This window comes from Nanorana parkeri, unplaced genomic scaffold, assembly GCF_000935625.1.
Source record: "Nanorana parkeri isolate BGI_ZX_2015 unplaced genomic scaffold, ASM93562v1 scaffold65, whole genome shotgun sequence".
Lineage (NCBI taxonomy): Eukaryota > Metazoa > Chordata > Amphibia > Anura > Dicroglossidae > Nanorana > Nanorana parkeri.
The window spans coordinates 2,667,068-2,672,667 of record NW_017306333.1 but is presented as its reverse complement, the minus strand read 5'-3'; positions in this window follow the sequence as shown (position 1 = coordinate 2,672,667).

Sequence of the window (5,600 nt, the reverse complement as noted above, 5' to 3'; positions counted from 1 at the left end):
ACCCCTTCATGACCAGCGACGTAAGTGTATGTCACTGGCATCGGGGTGGGGTGTTTAAACAGACTCCGGGCAGCTTTTGCCACCGGGACGCTGTTTAAACTTGCAAGGGCCGGTGAAAGGGTGTCCCCCCCTGCCCGCCGTGTTTGGCGTCTGGGGGAAGCTGGGGAGGAGATGGACGAACGGCATCACTTACGGCCCCATAGCTGTCAGTGCTGGGCGATCTGCACTTCAATAGCTTATTTAGAGTACAAATGTGATGCTAGTAGTCTTTTGGACCCCCAGCATCACCTTAAAGAGTACCTGTCACCACTAATCTGCTATCACATGGGGTGCTTGTAAGCCCCCCTTTGTAATAGCAATTAAAGTAAAGTTAAAAAAACCCAAACAGTTTTTAAAATGAATAATAAAATAAATGTAAAAATAATTTAACCCCTTCGTGACTGACGACGTACAGTGTACGTCGCCAGCATCGGGGCTGTTTAAACAGACTCCCGGTGACTAAAAACATTTTTAAAGTCCCCCCGCAAGCACGCGCGTTCTTCATGTAAACACGCGTCGGGTACGCCTGCATATGAAAACGACGATCACGCTACACATGCAAGGGTTAATAAAATTTCCCCCCCCAGAGTTCCGCTTTAATTCCAACAGTGAATGTGGTTTCGTTAGGGAAAGGTCAAATTTCCAAGGTCAAATGTTGAAATCAAACAAAATTTCAAACGGCATTCATTAACTCAACATGATCAAATGTTCTTTTTTTTGTACAAACGTTGATATGAAATTCTTACCATCTATACCCAGCTTAAAAAGTCACCCAGCGATTTTCCAAAGTCTCAAAACAAGCAAACTTTGAGAGATATTCATCATTATATTGATAACAAAATCCCTTATGTACTGAAGCTTAAAGTTTTGTTTACTTAGATCAGCATGCTAACATTCTACTTTAAAATAAAAAGTGTTCATATGACATGTTGACCAGGAAATGTCTGTACATGGAACGCTGAAAAAATGTATAGCATCTGAAATAGGAGCAGCACGTCTACCTAAGTGACTAGACCGGTTTTAGGTAAACATATGCTAACATACTTTGAATGCCAGAAACAATAACTGTCCAAAAGACTACTCCAATCTGATTGCTTGTTAATAACATTAGCCATTGAATGGTAGATGTGTCAAGCTGGTTTCACATTGTTCCGTGTACATGCAGCACGCATGGTGAAGCACATGCATAGGTGTCAATGGGCCCATATAGTTTCCCTTTGTCTTTTACACAAAGCTGGAGAGCAGAGATGTAAACCAGCCCCAAAGGGAACGAGGGGAGTTCTACTTAAAATGCATTTTTATACAGCAAAACCGACACGTGTGAATAGTTCCTCACCAAAATGGCCAGGTGTGTCAAGGTATCTCAGTGACAATGAATCTGTCACCAGTACTCGCCCAAATGCTCCCAATGCTTATCCCGATACCGGAACTTCCGGTATCAGGAAGCTGGGCGGTGAGTCATTACACGCCGTCCGGCTTCCTGATTGGCCAGGAAGCCAGCTCCATGCTCCATCGTTACTTGGCCAGCTTCCCGGCCAATCAGGAAGCCGGGTGTTGTGTAACGACTCCACGCACGGCTTCCTAATTAGTCGGGAAGCTGGCCAATCAGGAAGCCGGGTGGCGGGTCACTACACTTCCTTAGTGGGACTTCTGGCATCGGTAAGTGGTATCAGTGAGCACCGAAAAAAAATATCGGTACTCAATACCGAAAAAACTTTATCGGCGCATCCATAGTCTATGTGATAACAATCTTGTTCACTTTTCTCTACAAACAAAATTACAAAATTGGCAATGGGCAGTTGCCAATGACAACCAATCGCCATCTCTTTCTCATTTTCAAAGCTTAACTGAACAAACTGAAGAGAGAAGCTGATTTGTTGCCATGGGCAACTGCTCCAACTTCGGTCTCTTCCAGTTCTGTTAAATTAGAAAATTGTTCTAACAAGTTCAGAAACGCTTATAATATTGCCCCCTATTGCCTAAAAGCCTTACATGAGTAGATCATCACCCAAGGCAAACAAAGCGGAAGCCAAAGAAAAGTTTCATGTCTCCAACTTGACTTTTGTCCAGTATTAACAATGATTAAACTATATGGAGGTAGCTCAATATTTTTTTTAATGAAGGAAATAAAACTGCCAGGTGAACTGGCGCCACCTATAAAAGGTAATTAAATGAATTAATTGTATCTAGAATAATGACACTGTGTGACATAAATAAAAGTATAGGGAAATGTATGGAAGCTCTACTTCTAGTATCTTTCTGTTGCACCCATCACACTGTGTCTTTATCCAAAGAAACCAAAGGCCTCTCTTGTTCTACCAGATAACACACGCACTTGCTAATCAGCAGAGAGAGCATTTGAAAGAATGCTACATGCAAAGTCCTGCCCTCCCTGCATCCCCACCCAATGGTCTCAGTAAATTAGATGGAAACATATTTTAAAGCTGACAAAAAACACAATACACACAGAAAGCTAAACTATTCTGAAAAGGTAAATGTGCTGTTTATTCTGTGCCGGGAGATTTATTTAAGCAGAAGCAAACAATGGGCCTTCACAATGGCACAGCCTTATAAATACAACTGCACAGGATTAAAAAAAAAACTCTTGTCCAAAGCAACTAGTCAAACTTTAGAAATTTCACAAATGTGGGAACACCAAAGAAAGCATTTTGCACTTCTACAAATACAACAAAGTTAAGTCTCTTTGTATTAGTTTTTATAGTTCCCACTATGTAAGTGAATAAGCTATCTTAGCTACATTGCAGCAATGGCTGGTTTGAGTACTAGTACACAGCTACAGAGGAAAAACAATGGCCTTCACCACCCTATTTTGTAGTTCCCTGCAACAGAACCAGTTGGACCTCCTCTCCAGCACTGATCCCTAGCCACAGATGCACTTATATCAGTTTAAAGCGAGCCATCCATTGCACATTAGCTACTCTACTGCTGGAAACATGGCTATCCATAGTATTCATTGTGGCCAGATGCAGTTGTACTGCGTCTCACTGCGGTGAACTTTAAAAAAGTACTGTATGCTGCAACGCGGTGATGTAAACTGTGCCCACTCATGTCGAGGCAAACTAACTTGTCTTGCATTTGGGCTGGATTGGAAAAAATGGCCAGCACAGCCTGAACGCATATGGTGTGCACAGGCCCTCAAGCTTTAAACCCATAAATGTTTTGGCTGCTCAAACAAAGATCATTGCAGAAGGGTTATACAGTAAAAGGAGACTGGGGTAGAGAAAACACATGGCTGCCCCTTGGATCGCATTCATAAATTGCAGAAAGGAGTGCTGATTTTTAAATATGGGGGTGTTTTTTTTAAATATTTTTTTCCCTGAAACTTGTGTAGTATGGCAAGAGTTCAATGCTCCCTATACCAGATCAGAGGACAGGGGGTAGAAACCAACGGTTGCCCACAGTGGCAGACCTAAGGAACAAAGGGCCCTGGTGCAAGATTTTTCTCTCGGATGATGCGCAGATGCGCAGAATCTCAGCAGGGGCAGATGCACAGGGTCTCAGCAGAGGCTAATGCGCGGGGGCAAATGCGCGGGGTCTCAGCAGAGGCAGATTATGATTACTCCCCCCATTATTTTTCTTAGCCTTCATTCACACTAAGTGTTTGTATTGCTTTTTCTGCCCGAACACCCCCCCTCCCCAAAAAGAAAACTCATTAGCAAAATGCCAAATGCACATCGCTTGAAGAAAGTCCATGAGCTTCTTTTTGGCAGCAGATTCTGTACTTCTTGGCCCCATAGACTTCAATGCAATCGGTCAGAAAAATGCGTGCTTGCTGCATTTTACACGTGTTTGTCCATTCACATCAATGTGTCACGATCTGCTTGCAAAAACGTGCCACAGAAAACGCGCTGAAAACGCTCATATTCAATGTTGCTCTGGTGTGTATGACGGCTAACAGTCTTTCATGCAGCTGTAGACTTTATTATGGTTAGAGAAGTTTCAAGCAGGTACAGATCATGGCTTAAAGGAATCCTACAGTATATTTCAGTAAAGTATATCTAAACCCAAGAACAAAAATTAAATATATTGCAGCTTTCCAGTTCTTAGGTGTGAGGGCTGCATTAGTTTTCTTTTTTTAGGCTTTTTTTTCTCTTTAGTTGCACCTGGTGATCCTGCCAGGTACACACTTACTGTCCTATGATGACAAGGCTCACTCACTGCATTGTATCTATGGAGGATCAGCCATGGCTCCCTAGGCTGCTTTCCTGACTTGGACTACAAATACCTCCTCAACTCTATAACATAGAGAGGAGGTGCTTTGTATGTCACAGAAGAAAACCGAAAAGGCTGATAACATGGTTTGATATCAGCTCACTACACAGGAAGTGACAAGGACACTGGATTAATAATCAAGATCGACAGGCATTTTTCTGGAAGTGCAACCACCACATCCGAGTACTAGTAAGTTGTAATATACCACATTTTTTGTGCTTGGGTTTAGATATCCGTAAATGTAATGTGCACCTGAAAGTAAATATTCATGCCTATTGTGTTTTTACATGCTTGTCGCTTCATAATTTGATGGTTTTATTTCTTATTCTTTTGGCTATCTTTATATCAAACAGTAGACATGTAAGCTGCAGAAAAATTCAGTTCGGATATTTAGTTATTTCAGGATTTGGATCCAAAATTCAATTCGATTGGGGTTTCGGATTCGGACGAAATCCGAATTTTCGTTAGTTTCGTATGAGCTTACAAATATTCGTGGCGAATACCACAGAAGACCATATACAGATATTAATACTGAAGCTGAAGCTCCTAGACCCGAATGGCATTCGGGCTCTGAATTTCCTAATTGCTTCGGGTCTGGGAGACTCAGCTTTAGTAATATACAGTATGTATATGGCTCCCAGACCTGAATGGCATTCAGGAGCTCCCGAATGCAATTCAGAAATTTGGATCCCGAATGCCATTCAAGTCTGGGAGCCATAGACATATATCACTAAAGCTGAGGCTCCCAGACGCGAATGGCATTCGAGAGCTCCCGAATGCAATTCGGAAATTCGGATCCCAAATGCCATTCAAGTCTGGGAGCCATAAACATATATCACTAAAGCTGAGGCTCCTAGACCCAAATGGCATTCAGAAGCTCCCGAATGCAATTTAGACATTCGGATCCCAAATGCCATTCAAGTCTGGGAGCCATATACATATATTACTAAAGCTGAGGCTCCTAGACCCAAATGGCATTCAGGAGCTCCCAAATGCAATTCGGAAATTCGGAGCCCAAAAGCCATTCGGGTCTAGCAGCCTCAGCTTTAGTATTGTATATACTGTTTATGGCTCCCATGTTGCCGTAATGAAAATTTGTGTTCAGACCCTTTGGCATTTATAAAACCCCAAAACGCATCTGATTGGCCAGAAAAGTCATATGTCCGATTCGGACGGGATCCGAAATTCGGAAACGGAAATTCTGATTCCGATACATTCGGATGCACTGGGAATCGGAAATTCGGATGTGTCCGAATTTTGGAAAGTTCGTCTGAATTTTTATTCAGAACGAATCGCACATGTCTATCAAACAGTAGAAGCATTACCCT